Consider the following 16,820-nt stretch of genomic DNA (forward strand, 5'->3'; position numbering starts at 1 on the left):
GAGAAAAAGACAGGTTAACAGAGACAGTAGGATGCAGAGAGGAGAGAGGTCACGAAAGACATTGTAACCGAGAGAGTAGGACGCAGAGAGGAGAGATGTGAGAAAGACATGTTAACAGCAGGGGAGTAGGATGCAGAGAGGGAGATGTGAGAAAGACATGTAACAGAGGGGAGTAGGATGCAGAGAGAGAGAGGTTCAGAAAAGACATGTAACAGAGACAGTAGGACAACAGAGAGGAGAGTGTGAGAAAGGAAATGATTAACAGAGAGAGTAGGACGCAGAAAGGAGAGATGTCAGAAAAGACAATGTTAAAGATGAGAGTAGGATGCAGGAGGAGAGATGTGAGGAAAGACATGTTAACAGAGACAGTAGGACAAGAGAGAGAGGAGAGATGTCAGAAAGAAATGTTAACAGAGAGATTAGGATGCAGAGAGGAGAGGATGTGAGAAAGACATGTAACGAGACAGTAGGACGCAGGGGAGAGGAGAGAGTCAGAAAGGGCCATTGTTAAACAGATGAGGGTAGATGCAGAGAGGAGAGATGTCAGAAAGACATGTTAACAGAGACAGTAGGATGCAGGAGTGAGAGATGTGAGAAAGACATGTTAACAGAGAGAGTAGGAGCAGAGATGAGAGATGTCTAGGCACGACTGTTAACAGAGAGAGGTAGGATGCAGAGAGGAGAGACGTATGAGAAAGAAATTTTAACAGAGACAGTAGGATGAAGAGGATGAGATGTCAGAAAGACAGTTAACAGAGAGAGTAGGACGCAGAGATGGAGAGATGTCAGAAAGACATGTTACAGAGAGAGTAGGATGCAGAGAGGAGAGAGTGAGAAAGAAATGTTAACAGTAGACCAGTAGGATTGCCCAGAGAGGAGAGATGCTGTGAGAAGGAAAGACATGTGTTTGTTAACAGAGAGGAGTAGGACGCCCCACCACCCCACAGAGGAGAGATATGTGAGAAGAAAGACATGCATGATGTTAACAGAGATGAGGTAGGGATGCAATGAGAGGAGAGATGTCAGAAAGACTTAGAAGACATTTGGTTAAAAAGAGACAGTATGAATGCCAGAGCAGAGACAGAAGGAGAGAGAGGGAGAGATGTGAGAAAGAATGTGTTGTGTAAACAGAGACCCCCAGAGGATGCAGAGAGGAGAGATCAGAGAGGAAAAGAGGAGAGAGGTCAGGAAAAAAGAAAGACATGGTTAACAGAATGAGAGATGTGACGAGAGAGTAGGATGCACACAGAAGAAAAAAAAGCAGAGGAGAGATAGTGGTCGAGTGAGAATAGAAAGACATATGTTAAACAGGAGATAAGTAGGATGCAAGAGGAGAGAGGTCAGAGAAGAAAGAAAGAAAGAAGAAGAAAGACAGTTAACAGAGAGAGTAGGATGCCAGAGGGAGAGATGTGGAGAAAGACATGTTAACATAGAGAGTAGGATGCAGAGGAGAGATGTGCGAAAGACATGTTAACAGAGAGAGTAGGATGCAGAGGAGAGATGTGAGAAAGGACATGTTAACGAGAGAGTAGGATGCAGAGGAGAGATGTGAGAAAGACATGTGAACAGAGAGAGTAGGATGCAGAGGAGAGATCGTGAGAAAGACAGGTTAACAGGAGCAGTGGATGCAGAGAGGAGATATGTAGAGAAAGGACATGTAACAGAGAGAGTAGATGCAGAGGAGAGATTTGAGAAAGACATGTTAACAGAGAGAGTAGGTGCAGAGGAGAGATGTCAGAAAGACAGTGTAACAGAGACAGTAGGATGCAGAGAGGCGAGCGTGAGAAAGAATTTTAACAGAGAGAGTAGGATGCAGGGAACGAGATGTGAGAAGACATGTTAACAGAGGAGAGAGTCGGATGCAGAGAGGAAGAGATGTGAGAAAGACATGTATCACAGCATGACAGTAGGATGCAGAGAGGAGAGATGATGAGAAAGACATGTTTAAAGAGAGAGTAGGATGCAAGAAGGAGAGATGTCAGAAAGACATGTTAACAGAGACAGTAGGATGCAGAGAGGAGAGATGATGAGAACGACAGTTAACAGAGAGAGTAGGATGCAGAGAGGAGGATGTGAGAAAAGGACATGTAAACAGAGAAGTAGGATGGCAGAGGAGAGATGTGAGAAAGACATGTTAAAAAACCCCAGAGAGATTGGATGCAAGAGAGGAGAGATTTGAGGAAAGACATTGTTAACAGAGACAGTAGGAGCAGAGAGAGAGAGTGAGAAAAGACATTTGTTAACAGAGAGAGTAGGACGCAGAGGAGAGATTTGAGAAAGACATGTTAACAAGAGAGAGTAGGCTGCAGAGAGCGAGAGATGTCAGAAAGACATGTTAACAGAGACAGTTAGGATGCAATAGAGGAGATCATGTTCAGAAAGAATCGTTAAACAGAGAGAGTAGGATGCAGAGGAGAGATGTCAGAAAGACATGTTAACAGAGAGAGTAGGATGCAGAGAGGAGAGATGTGAGAAAGACATGTTAACAGAGACAGTTGGACGCAGAGAGGAGAGATGTCAGAAAGACATGTTAACAGAGAGAGTAGGACGCAGAGAGGAGAGATGTGAGAAAGACAGCTAACAGGAGAGTAGGACGCAGAGGAGAGATGTAGAAAGACATGTGTAACAGAGAGAGTAGGATGAGAGAGGAGACGATGTCAGAAAGACATGTTAACAGAGACAGTAGGATGACAGAGCGGAGAGATGTGAGAAAGACCTGTTAACAGAGACGTGAGGATGCAGAGGGAGAGATGTCAGGAAAGACATGTTAACATGAGAGAGTAGGATGCAGAAGAGAGGAGAGATGTGAGAAAAGACATGTTAACAGAGACAGTAGGACGCAGAGAGGAGAGATTTGAGAAAGACATGTAACAGAGAGAGTAGGATGCAGAGAGGAGCGATGTGAGAAAGAAATGTTAACAGCGAGAGCGGATGCAGAGGAGAGATGTGAGAAAGACAGTTAACAGAGAGAGTAGGATGCAGAGGAGAGAGTCAGAAAGACATTGTTAACAAGCGAGTAGAGGATGCAGAGAGAAGATGTGAGAAAGACCTGTTAACAGAGAGAGTAGGATGCAGAGGGGAGAGAAGTGAGAAAAGACATGGTAACAGAGAGAAGGATGCAGAGGAGCGATGTGAGAACGACATGTTAACTAGAGGGACAGTAGGATGCAGAGAGGAGAGATGTGAGAAAGAAATGTTTAACAGGAGAGTAGGATGCAGGAGGAGAGATGTGAGAAAGAAATGTTAACAGAGACAGTAGGATGCAGAGAGGAGAGATGTGAGAAAAGACATGTTAACAGAGGAGAGAGTAGGATTGCAGAGGAGAGATGTGAGAACGAAATGTTAACAGAGAGAGTAGGATGCAGAGGAGAGATGGTCAGAAAAGAAATGTTAACAGAGACAGTAGGATGCAGAGAGAGAGAGATGGAGAAAGACATGTTAACAGAAGAGAGTAGGATGCAGAGGAGAGATGTGAGAAAGACATGGTAACAGAGAGAGAGCAGGATGCAGAGAGGAGAGAGGTCAGAAGACATGTTAACAGAAGACAGTAGGATGCATGAGAGGCGAGATGTGAGGAAAGACATGTTAACAGAGAGAGTAGGATGCAGAGGAGAGATGTTGAGAAAGAATGTTAAAGAGAAGGAGTAGGAGCAGAGAGAGATGTCAGAAAAGACATGTTAAACAGAGAGAGTAGGATGCAGAGGAGAGAGGATGAGATGTGAGAAAGACATGTTAAAACAGAGAGAGTAGGAGCAAGGAGAGATGTGAGAAAAGAAATGTTAACAGAGAGAGTTAGGATGCAGAGGAGAGATGTGAGAAAAGACATGTTAACAGAGACCGTAGGATGCAGAGGGGAGAGATGGAGAAAGAGAAAGCCATGTTAAAAGAGAGAGTAGGATGCAGAGGAGAGAGTGCGAAAGGACATGTTAACAGAGACAGTAGGATGCAGAGGAGGAGAGATGTGAGAAAGACAGTAACAGAGAGAGTAGGATGCAGAGGAGAGATGTGAGAAAGACATGTTAACAGAGGAGAGTAGGATGCAGGGAGAGATGTCAGAAAGACATGTTAACAGAGACAGTAGGATGACAGAGAGGGGGAGACGTGAGAAAGGACATGTTAACAGAGATAGTAGGAGAGCAGGAGAGATGTGAGAAAAGACATGTTAACAGAGAGAGAGGTAGGATGCAGAGAGGAGGAGATGTCAGAAAAGACATGTTAACAGAGACAGTAGGGATGCAGAGAGGGAGATGTGAGAAAGAAATGTTAACAGATGAGAGTAGATGCAGAAGGAGAGATGTGAAGAAACAGACATGTTACAGAGAGGAGAAGTAGGATTTTTTGCCAGAGAAGAGAGATGTGAGAACGGACATTTAAAGAGGACAGTAGGATGCATGAGAGAGGAGAGATGTGAGGAAGACAGTTAACAGAGAGAGTAGGATGCAGAGGAGAGAGTCAGAAAGACATGTTACATGAGACAGAGGATGCAGAGAGAGGAGAGTGAGTTGTGAGAAAGACATGTTAACAGAGAGAGTAGGATGCAGAGAGGAGAGATGTGAGAAAGACATGTTAACAGAGAGAGAGGATGGTGCAGAGAGGAGAGATGTGAGAAAGACATGTAAACAGAGGAGTGGATGCCAGAGAGAGATGTGAGAAAGACATGTTAACAGAGAGAGTAGAGCAGGAGGAGAGATTTGAGAAAGACATTTAAACAGAGACAGTAGGAATGCAGAGAGGAGAGATGTCGAGAAAGACTTGTAACAGAGAGAGTAGGACGCAGAGGAGAGATGTGAGAAAGACATGTTAACAGAGAGAGTAGGATGCAGAGAGGAGAGATGTCAGAAAGACATGTTAACAGAGACAGTAGGATGCAGAGAGGAGAGATGTCAGAAAGAAATGAACAGAGAGAGTAGGTATGCAGAGGAGAGATGCAGAAAGACAGTTAACACGAGAGAGTAGGAGCAGAGAGGAGAGATGTTGAAAGAAAAGAAGTTAACAGAGACAGTTGGACGCAGGAGGGCGAAGAGCGTCAGAAAGGACATGTTAACAGGAGAGTAGGAACCGCAGAGAGGAGAGAGTGAGAAAGACATGTTAACAGAGAGGTAGGCACGCAGAGGGAGGATGTGAGAGAAGACCATGTTAACAGAAGAGTAGGATGCAGAGAGGGAAGGAGATGTCAGAACGGACAGTTAACAGAGACAGTAGGATGCAGAGAGGAGAGATGTGAGAAAGACAGGTTAACAGAGACCAGTAGGAAACTGCAGAGAGGATGAGATGTCAGAAAGACATGTTAACAGAGAGAGTAGGAGCGAGGAGAGATGTGAGAAAGGGACATGTTAAACCAGAGGACAGTAGGAGGCAGAGAGGAGAGATGTCAGAAAGACATGTTAACAGAGAGTAGAGGAGGCAGATGTGAGAGATGTGAGAAAGACATGTTGAACAGAAGCGAGAGATGCAGAGGAAGAGATGTCAGAAAGAACATGTTAACAGAGAGAGTAGGATACAGAGGAGAGATGTGAGAAGAGCATAGTTAACAGAAGAGCGTAGGATGCAGAGGAGAGATGTGAGAAAGACATGTTACAGAGGAGAGTAGGATGCAGAGGAGAGATGTGAGAAAGACATGGTTAACAGAGACAGTTAGGATGCAGGAGAGGAGAGATGCTGGAGAAAGGACATGTTAACAGATGAGAGTAGGATGCAGAGGAGAGATGTAGAAAGGACATGTTAACAGAGACAGTAGGATTCAGGAGAGGAGAGATGTGAGAACGACATGTTAACAGAGAGAGTAGGAGTGCAGAGGAGAGATGTGAGAAAGACATGTAACAGGAGAGAGTAGGATCGCGAAGGCGAGATGTCAGAAAGACATGTAAACAGAGACAGTTAGGATCAGAGAGGAGAGATGTGAGAAAGACATGTTAACAGAGACGAGTGGATGAAGAGGAGGAAGAGTGGAAAGACATGTTAAAGAGAGAGAGTAGGATGCAGAGAGGAGAGATGTGAGAAAGACACGTAACAGAGACAGTAGGATGCAGAGAGGAGAGATTGAGAAGCATGTTAACAGAAGAGTAGGATGCCAGAGAGGAGAGATGTGAGAAAGACAGGTAAACAGAAAGGAGTAGGATGCAGAGGAGGAGATGTGAGGAAAGAAATGTTAACAGAGGAGTAGGGATGCAGAGAGGAGAGATTTGAGAAGGAAAGACATGTAAACAGAGACAGTAGGATGCAGAGAGGAGAGAGTGAGAAAAGACCATGTTAACAGAGAGAGTAGGACGCAGAGCGAGAAGAGATGTGAGAAAGACATGTTAACAGAGAGAGTAGGATGCAGAGAGGAGAGGATGTCAGAAAGACATGTTAATACAGAGACAGTAGGAGAGGAGGAGGAGAGATGTCAGAAAGACATGTTAACAGGAGACGGAGTGTAGGATGCAGCGGAGAGATGTCAGAAGAAAGACATGTTTAACAGAGAGAGTAGGATTGAGAGAGGAGAGATGTGGGAAAAGAACATTGTTAACATAGGACAGTTGGACGCAGAGAGGAGAGAGGTCGAAAGGACATGTAACGGAGAGAGTAGGACGCAGAGAGGAGAGATGTGAGAAAGACATGTTAACAGAGAGAAGTAGGACGCTAGAGGGAGAGATGTGCGAAAGGACATGTTAACAGAGAGAGAGGATGCAGAGAGGAGAGGGATTGTCAGAAAGACATTGTAACAGAGGACAAAGTATGATGCAGAAGAGAGAGGAGAGTGAGAAAGGTGGGGGGGACCCCAAATCGTTAACAGAGACAGTAGGATGCCAGAGAGGAGAGATGTCAGAAAGGACATGTTAACAGAGAGAGTAGGATGCGAGGAGAGATGTGAGAAAGGACATGTTAAACAGAGAGGAGTAGATGCAGAGGAGAGATGCAGAAAGACATGTAACAGAGAGAGTAGGATGAGAGGCGAGATTTGAGGGGGGGGAAAGACATGTTAAACAGCAGAGAGTAGGATGCAGAGGAGAGATGTTGAGAAAGACATGTTAACAGAGAGAGTAGGATGCAGAGGAGAGATGTGAGAAAGACATGTTAACAGAGGACAGTAGGATGCAGAGAGGAGAGATGTGAGAAAGACATGTTAACAGAGAGAGTAGGAGCAGAGAGAGATGTGAGAAGGAAAGACATTTAACAGACGACAGTAGGATGGCAGAGAGGAGAGATGTGAGAAAGGACATGTTAACAGAGAGAGTAGGATTGCAGAGGGAGAGATGTGAGAAGGACATGTTAACAGAGAGAGTAGGAGCAGAGGAGAGATGTCAGAAAGACATGTTAAACAGAAGACAGTAGGAGGCAGAGAGGCGAGATGTGCGGAAAGACATTTAAACAGATGAGAGTAGGGATGCCAGAGGAGAGATGTGTAGACAGACATGTTAACAGAGAGAGATGTAGGATGCAGGAGAGGAGGAGATGTGAGAAAGACATGTAACAGAGACAGTTAGGATGCAGAGATGTGAGAGAGTGAAAAGACATGTAACAGAGAGAGTTAGGACATGCAGAGAGGAGAGATGTCGAGAAAGGGGGGGGGGGGGGGGGGGGGGGGGGGACATCCGTAAACAGAGAGAGTAGGATGCAGAGTGAGAGATGTGAGGAACGACATATGTTAACAGCGAGAGAGTAGATGCAGAGAGGAGCGATTGAGAAAGACATGTAAACAGGAGACAGGAGGATGCAGAGGAGAGAGATGTGGAGAAAGGACATGTTAACAGAGAGAGTAGGCCGCAGAGGGAGGAGATGGAGAAAGACATGTACCAGAGAGAGGTAGGATGCAGAGGGTAGAGATGTGAGAAAGACATGTAACAGAGACAGTGAGATGCAGAGAGGAGAGAGTCGAAAGACATGTTACAGCAGAGAGTAGGATGCAGAGAGGGCGAGATGTGAGAAAGAAAATGTTAACAGAGACAGTAGGACGCAGAGAGGGAGAGATGTCAGAAAGACATGTTAACAGATGAGAGTAGGATGCAGAGAGGAGAGATGTGAGAAAGGACATGTTAACAGAAGGGGGGGGGGGGGACAGTAGACGCAGAGAAGAGAGATGTCAGAAAGGACATGTTAAAGAGAGAGTAGAGGCAGAGAGGAGGATGTCAGAAAGAAGTTAACAGAGACAGTAGGATGCAGAGAGGAGAGAGTGAGAAAGACATGTTAACGAGACAGTAGGATCGCAGAGAGGAGAGATGTGAGAAAGAATGTACAGAGAGAGTAGGATGCAGAGAGGAGAGATGGAGAAAGACATGTAACAGAGAGAGTAGGATGCAGCAGAGGAGAGATGTGAGAAAGGGACATGTTAACAGAGAGAGTAGGATGCAGAGATGAGAGATGTCAGAAAGACATGTTAACAGAGAGAGTAGGATGCAGAGAGGAGAGATGTGAGAAAGACATGTAACAAGGACAGTAGGAATGCAGGAGGAGAGATGTCAGAAAGACATTGTTAACAGAAGAGAGTAGGACGCAGCAGAGAGGAGATGATGTGAGAAGACATGTTAACAGAAGAGAGTAGGATGCAGGAGAGGAGATATGTGAGAAAGACAGTTAACAGAGGAAAGTAGGATGCAGAGAGGAAGATGTGAGAAAGACATGTTAACAGAGAGAGTAGGACGCAGAGGAGAGATGTGAGAAAGACATGTTAACAGAGAGAGTAGGAGCAGAGAGGAGAGATGTCAGAAAGACAGTTAACAGAGGACAGTAGGATGCAGAGAGGGAGATGTGAGAAAGACATGTTAACAGAGACAGTAGGATGCAGAGAGGAGAGATGTCAGAAAGACATGTTAACAGGAGACAGTAGGATGCAGAGAGGAGAGATTGAGAAAGAAATGTTAACAGAGAGAGTAGGATGCAGAGGGAGAGATGTCAGAAAGGACATGTTAACAGAGACAGTAGGAGCAGAGATGGAGAGATGTGAGAAAGACATGTTAACAGAGAGAGTAGGATGCAGAGAGGAGAGATGTGAAAAGCAGTTAACAGAGAGAGTAGGATGCAGAGAGGAGAGATGTGAGAAAGAATTGTTAGACAGAGACGTAGGATGCAGAGAGGAGAGATGTCAGAAAGACATGTAACAGAGAGAGTAGGATGCAGAGAGGGAGAGATGTCCAGAAGACATGTTACACAGGAGGAGAGTAGGATGCAGAGAGGAGAGATGTCAGAAAGACATGTTAACAGAGAAGAGTAGGATCAGAGAGAGGATGTCAGATGCAAAGACATGTTAACAGAGCAGTAGGGATGCGAGAGGCGAGATGGTCAGAAAGACATGTAACAGAGAGAGTAGGATGCAGAGAGGAGAGATGGTGAGAAAGGACATGTAAACAGAGACAGTAGGATGGAGAGATGTCAGAAAGACATGTTAACAGAGAGAGTAGGACGCGGAGAGAGGACAGATGTCCGAAAGACAATTTGTTAACAGAGAGAGTAGGATGAAGAGAGGAGAGAGTCAGAGAAAGGACATGGTAACAGAGAGAGTAGGAGCAGAGAGAGGAGAGATGTGAGAAAGGACATGCTAACAGAGGGGAGTAGGAGCAGAGAGGAGAGATGTGAGAAAGACATGTAAAAGTAGGGAGTAGGATGCAGAGAGGAGAATGTGAGAAAGACATGTTAACAGAGAGGAGTTAGGATGCAGAGGAGAGATGTGAGAAAGAATGTTAACAGAGAGAATAGGACGCAGAGAGGAGAGATGTCAGAAAGCCATGTTTACAGAGCAGAGTAGGAGCAGAGAGGAGAGATGTGAGAAAGACATGTTAACAGACGAGAGTAGGATGCCAGAGGAGAGATCCGTGAGAAAAGACATGTAAACAGAGTACAGTAGGATGCAGAGAAGATGGAGAACAGACATGTTAAAAGAGCGAGTAGGAGCAGAGGAGAGATGTGAGAAAGGACATGTTAACAGAGACAGTTAGGATGCAGAGAGGAGAGATGGAGAAAGACATGTAAACCAGAGAAGTAGCAATGCAGAGGAAGAGATGTAAGAAAAGACATGTTAACCAGAGACAGTAGGATGCAGAGGAGAGATGTGAGAACGAAATTCCTAAACAAGAGCGTAGGATGCAGACAGAGGAGGATGCAGAAAGACTGTTAACAGAGAGAGTAGGATGCAGAGAGGAGAGAGGTGAGAAAGGACATGTTAACAGAGACATTAGGATGCAGAGAGGAGAGAGGTGAGAAAGAATGTACAGAGACAGTAGATGCAGCGAGAGAGATTGAGAAAGACTGTTAACAGAGAGAGTAGGATGCAGAGGAGAGATGGCAGAAAGACTGTTAACAGAGACAGTAGGATGCAGAGGAGAGATTGTGAGAAAAGCGACATGTTAAACAGAGAGAGTAGGTTGCCAGAGGAGAGATCGTGAGAAAGACATGTAACAGAGACAGTAGGATGCAGAGAGGAGAGATGTGAGGAAAGACATGTAAACAGGAGAGGAGGAGGAGCAGAGGAGAGATTGTCAGAAAGACATTGTTTAACAGAGACAGTAGATGCAGGGAGAGATGTGAGAAAGGACATCTAAACAGAGAGTAGGATGCAGAGGAGAGATGTCAGAAAGACATGTTAACCAGAGGACAGTAGGATGCAGAGAGGAGAGATGTGAGACGACCTTGTTAACAGAGACAGTAGGATGCAGAGAGGAGATGATGTGAGAAAGACACGTTAACAGAGACAGTAGGATGCGAGAGGAGAGATGTGAAGAAAGACATGTTAACAGAGAGAGTTGGATGCAGAGGAGAGATGTGAGAAAGACATTGTTAACAGGAGAGAGGTAGGATTGCAGAGAGAGATTGAAGAACAAGACATGTTAACAGAGAGAGTCGGATGCAGAGGAGAGATGTAAGAAAGACATGTTAACAGAGAGAGTAGGATGCAAGAGGAGAGATGTGAGAAAGAATGTTAAACAGGACAGAGGATGCGAGAGGAGGAGATGTGAGAAAGACATGTTAACAGAGAGAGTAGGAGGCAGAGGAGAGATGTGGAGAAAGAATGTAAACAGAGACAGTAGGATGCAGCGAGGCAGAGATGTGAGAATGAGAAAGACATGTTAACAGAGAGAGTAGATGCAGAGAGAGATGTGAGAAAGACATGTTAACAGAGAGAGTAGGATGCAGAGGAGAGATTGTCAGAAAGACATGTTAACAGAGACAGTAGGGGATGCAGAGAAGAGAGGAGAGATGTGAGGAAAGGACATGTTAACAGAGAGAGTAGGATGCAGAGGAGAGAGGTGAGAGAAAGGAAAATGTTAAAGAGAGAAGTAGGAGCAGAGAGGAGAGAAGAAGAGATGCTGAGAAAGACATGTTAACAGAGAAAGTAGGATTGCAGAGAGGAGAGATGTGAGAACGACATGGTTAACAGAGAGGTAGGGGGATGCACAGGAGATGTCAGAAAGACATGTTAACAGAGACAGTAGGATGCAGAGAGGAGAGACTGTGAGAAAGGACATGTTAACAGAGAGAGTAGGATGCAGGAGGAGAGATGTGAGAAAGACATGTTAACAGAGGGAGAGTAGGATGCATGAGAGGAGAGATGTGAGAAAGACATGTAACAGAGAGGAGTCGGATGCCAGAGGAGAGATGTGAGAAAGACATGTTAACAGGAGACAGTAGGATGCAGAGAGGAGAGATGTCATGAAAAGACATGTACCGAGCACAGTAGGATGCGAGGAGGGAGAGAGTGAGGAAAGACATGTTAACAGAGAGAGTAGGATGACGTAGGAGAGATGCAGAAAGAAATGTTAACCAGAGACAGTAGGATGCAAGAGAGGAGAGATGTCAGAAAGGGGACATGTAACAGAAGAGAGTAGGACTGGCAGAGGAGGAGATGAGGGAGAAAGAAATGTTAACAGAAAGAGTAGGCGCAGAGAGGAGAGATGGGAGAAAGGGACATGTTAACAGAGAGAGTATGGATGCAGAGAGGAGAGATGTTGAGCAAAGACATCGTTAACAGAGAGAGTAGGATGCAGACGAGAGTGAGAGATGTGAGAAAGACCATGTTAACAGAGACCAGTAGGATGCAGAGAGGAGAGATGTCAGAAAGACAGGTTACAGAGGAGAGTCGGATGCAGAGAGGAGAGGATGATGTCAGAAAGACATGTTAACCAGAGAGAGTAGGACAGAGGAGAGATCGTCAGTGCAAAGACATGTAACAGAGCCAGAGGATGCAGAGATGAGAGATGCAGAATGACATGTTAAACAGAGAGAGTAGGATGCAGAGAGGAGAGATAGTGAGAAAGACATGTTAACAGGGGACAAGTAGGATGCAGAGCGGAGAGATGTCAGAAAGAAATGTTAAACAGATTGGAGAGTAGGACGACGCAGAGGACAGATGTCAGAAGAATGTTAACAGAGAGAGTAGGACGCCAGAGAGGAGAGATGTGAGAAAAGACATTTTTAACAGAGACAGTAGGATGCAGAGAGGAGAGATGTGAGAAAGACATGTTAACAGAGAGAGTATGGATGCAGAGGAGAGATGTGAGAAAGACATGTTAACAGGAGAGAGTAGGATGCAGAGAGGAGAGATGTGAGAAAGACATGTTAACGCGAGGAGTAGGATGCAGAGGAGAGATGTCAGAAAGCACATGGTTAACAGAGACAGTGGATGCAGAGGAAGAGAGATGTGAGAAAGAAATGTAACAGAGAGAGTCGATGCAGAGGAGAGAGTGAGAAAGGACACTGTTAACAGAGACAGTAGGATGCAGAGAGGGAGAGTGAGAAAGACATGTAAACAGAGAGGTAGGATGCAGAGGGAGAGATGTCAGAAAGACATGTTAACAGAGACAGTAGGATGCAGAGAGGAGAGCAGGTGAGAAAGACATGTTAACCGAGAGAGTCGGAGCAGAGGAGAGATTTGAGAAAGGACATGTAACAGAGAGAGTAGGATGCAGAGAAGAGATGTGAAGAAAGACATGTTGACAGAGAGAGTATGATTTAGAGGAGAGATGTGAGAAAGACAGTTAACAGAGACAGTAGGATGCAGAGAGGAGAGAGTGAGAAGAAAGACCTGGTAACAGAGAGAGTAGGATGCAGAGGAGAGATGTGAGCAAGACATGTAACAGAGGGACAGTAGAGCAGAGAGGAGAGATGTGAGGAAAGACAGTTAACAGAGAGAGTGGATGCAGAGGAGAGGATGTGAGAAAGACATGTTAAAAAAGAGAGTAGGATGCAGAGGAGAGATGTCAGAAAGGACATGTTACAGAGACAGTAGGATGCAGAGAGGAAGAGATGTGAGAAGAAGACATAGTTAACAGAGAGAGTAGGATGCAGAGAGGAGAGATGTGAGAACAGAACAGGTTAACAGAAGGAAGTAGATGCAGAGGAGAGAGTGAGAAAGACATGTTAACAGAGACAGTAGGATGCAGAGCGGAGAGATGTGAGAAAACATGTAACAGGAAGAGATAGGATGAAGAGAGGAGAGATGTGAGAAAGACTGGTAACAGAGAGGTAGGATGCAGAGAGAGGAGAGATGTGAGAAAGACATGTAAACAGAGAGAGTAGGATGCAGAGGAGAGATGTGAGAAAGACATGTTAACAGGAGAGTAGATGCAGAGAGGAGAGATTTGAGAAAGCCATGTTACAAGAGACAGTAGGATGCAGAGAGGAGAGATGTGAGAAAGACAGTTAACCAGAGAGAGTAGGACGCAGAGGAGAGATGGAGAAAGACATGTTAACAGAAGGAGAGTGGATGCGAGGAGAGATGGAGAAAGACATGTTAACAGAGAGGTAGGATGCAGAGGAGAGAATGTGAGAAAGCATGTTAACAGAGAAAGTAGGATTTAGAGGAGAGATGTGAGAAAGACAGTTAACAGAGACAGAGGATGCAGAGAGGAGAGATGTGAGAACGACATGTTAACAGAGGAGAGTAGGATGCAGAGGAGAGATGTGAGAAAGATGTTAACAGAGACAGTAGAGCAGAGAGGAGAGATGTGAGAAAGACAGTAACAGAGAGGTAGATGCAGAGGAGAGATGTGAGAAAAGACATGTTAACGAGAGAGTAGGATGCAGAGGAGAGATGTCAGAAAGACATGTTAACAGCGGACAGTAGGATGCAGAAGGAGAGATGTGAAAGAAAGACATTTACAGAGAGAGTGAGAGTAGGATGCAGAGAGGAGAGATGTGGAAAAGACATGTTTAACAGAGAGCGTACGGATGCAGAGGAGAGATGTGAGAAAGACATGTATTAAGAGACTAGTAGGAGGCAGAGAGAGAGATGTGAGACAAGGACATGTTAACGAGAGAGTAGTAGGATGCCAGAGAGGAAGAGATTTGAGAAAGACAGTTACAGAGAGAGTAGGATGCAGAGAGGAGAAGATGGGAGAAAGACATGTAAAACAGAGAGAGTAGGATGAGAGGGAGATGTGAGAAAGACATGTTAACAGAGAGAGTAGGATGCAGAGAGGAGAGATTTGGAGAAAGACATTTAACAGGAGACAGTAGGATGCAGAGAGGACAGAGATGTGAGAAAGACCTGGTACAGAGAGAGTAGGGACGCCAGAGGAGAGATGTGAGAAAGACATGCTTAACAGACGAGAAAGATTGCAGAGAGGAGAGATGTCAGAAAGACATGTTAACAGAGAGAGTAGGATGCAGAGAGGAGAGATGTCAGAAAGACATGTTAAACAGAGACAGTAGGATGCAGAGAGGAGAGATGTCAGGAAAGAACATGTTAACAGAGAGAGTAGGGATGCAGAGGAGAGATTCAGAAAGACATGTTAAACAGAGAGAGTAGGAGTCAGACGAGGAGAGATGTGATAAAGACAGTTAACAGAGACAGTTGGACGCAGAGAAGAGAGGAGAGATAGTCAGAAAGACAGTGTTAACAGAGGAGAGTAGGACGCAGAGAAGAGAGGAGAATGTCAGAAAGACATGTTAACAGAGACAGTAGGAGCAGAGAGGAGAGATGGAGAAAGACATGTTAACAGAGATGAGTAGGGTACGCAGACGGAGAGGATGTCAGAAAGACATGTTAAACAGAGAGAGTGATGCAGAGAGTGAGAGATGTGAGAAGACATGTTTAACAGAGACAGTAGATGCAGAGAGGAGAGATGTCACGAAAGACATGTTAACGAGAGACAGTAGGAGCAGAGAGGAAGATGTGCAAAAAGACATTTAACAGAGAGAGTAGGGTGCAGAGTAGAGATGTCAGAAAGACATGTTAACCAGAGGGAGTAGGAGCACAGAGGAGAGATTGTGAGAACAGACAGTTTCAACGAGTGAGATTAGGATCAGAGATGGAGATGTCAGAGAAAGACATGTTTACAGAGAGTTAGGATGCGAGGAGAGATGTGAGAAAAGACATGTTACAGAGCAGAGTAGGATGCAGAGGCAGAGATGTGAAAAGACATGTTAACAGGAGAGTAAGAGAGATCCGAAGCAGACAGAGGGTACTGCAGATGTAAAGATTGAAAGACATGTTAGAACAGAGAGATGACAAGTAGGATAGGTAACAAGAGCGGTATGCAGAGGAGAGATGAGAAAGACATGTTAACAGAGAAGGAGTCAGGATGCAGAGAGGAAGAGATGTGAGAAAGACATGTCTAACAGAGACAGTAGGATGCAGAAGGAGAGAGGTGAGAAAATGACATGTTACAAACAGCAGAGAGTAGGATGCAGAGAGGAGAGAATGTGAGAAAGACATTTAACACGAGAGAGTAGGATGCAGAGGAGGGACTTAGAAAGACAGTAAACAGAGACAGGACGATCCAGAGGAGAGATGGAAGAAAGACATGTAACAGTAGTGGACGAGTAGGATGCAAGAGGAGGAGTGTCAGAACAAGACATGGTATGAACAGTAGGATCCAGAGGAGACAGAGGAGAGATGTGAGAAAGACATGTATACAGCAGAGAGTAGGTGAAGATGCAGAGAAGATGTCAGAAAGCATGTTAACAGAGGACAGTAGGAGCAGAATGGGAGACGTTGAGAAAGACATGCTATAACAGAGAGAGTAGGATGCAACGAGATGAGAGATGTCAGAAAGCACATGTTAACAGAAGCAGTAGAGAGAGCGCAGATGTAGAAGATGTCAACAGAGTGTGAAGGAGAATGAGAAAACATGTTAACAGAGACAGTAGGATGCAGGATGTCAGAGCCAGTTACAGAGTATAGATGCACGAACAAGACAGATGTAAGAGCTTAACAGAGGATAGATGAGACGAGATGTCGAAGCAGGTAACGGAGCCATGATGAGAGAGTCAGAAAGACATGTAACAGAAGAGTAGGAGGCAGAGAGGAGAGATGTCAGAAAGAACATGATAACCGAGACAGTAAGGATGCCGAGGAGAGATTCGGAGATGCATAAGACATGTTAACAGAGAGTAGAGATGGCCAGAGGAGAGATTGAGAAAGACATGTTAACGAGACAGTTAGGATCAGAAAGAAGGAGAGATGTGAGAAGACCATGTAAACAGAGAGAGTAGGGATTGCAGAGAGAGAGATGTCAGAACGAATGTTAACAGAGAAGAGTATGGCAGAGGAGAGATGTGAGAAAGAACATCTAAACAGACGGAGTACGGATGCACGAGAGAGAGATGGAGAAAGGACATGTTAACCAGACGAGTAGGATGCAGTAAGGAGCAGAGCGTGAGAAGACATGTTAACAGGAAGACGAGTAGGATGCGAGAGGAAGAGTGTGAGAAGACATTTAACAGAGACGAGTAGGATGCAGAGCATGAGAGGAGTATGAGAAAGGACATGTTAACAGAAGAGAGTCAGATGGCAAGAGGAGAGATGTGCAGCAAAGACATGTTAACATAGAGGTAGGATGAAGAGGAGAGATGTGAGAAACGGACATGGGTTCAACAAGAGAGAGGTAGGATGCAGAGGAGAGATG

Source organism: Salvelinus namaycush, chromosome 34, assembly GCF_016432855.1.
Source record: "Salvelinus namaycush isolate Seneca chromosome 34, SaNama_1.0, whole genome shotgun sequence".
Classification (NCBI taxonomy): domain Eukaryota; kingdom Metazoa; phylum Chordata; class Actinopteri; order Salmoniformes; family Salmonidae; genus Salvelinus; species Salvelinus namaycush.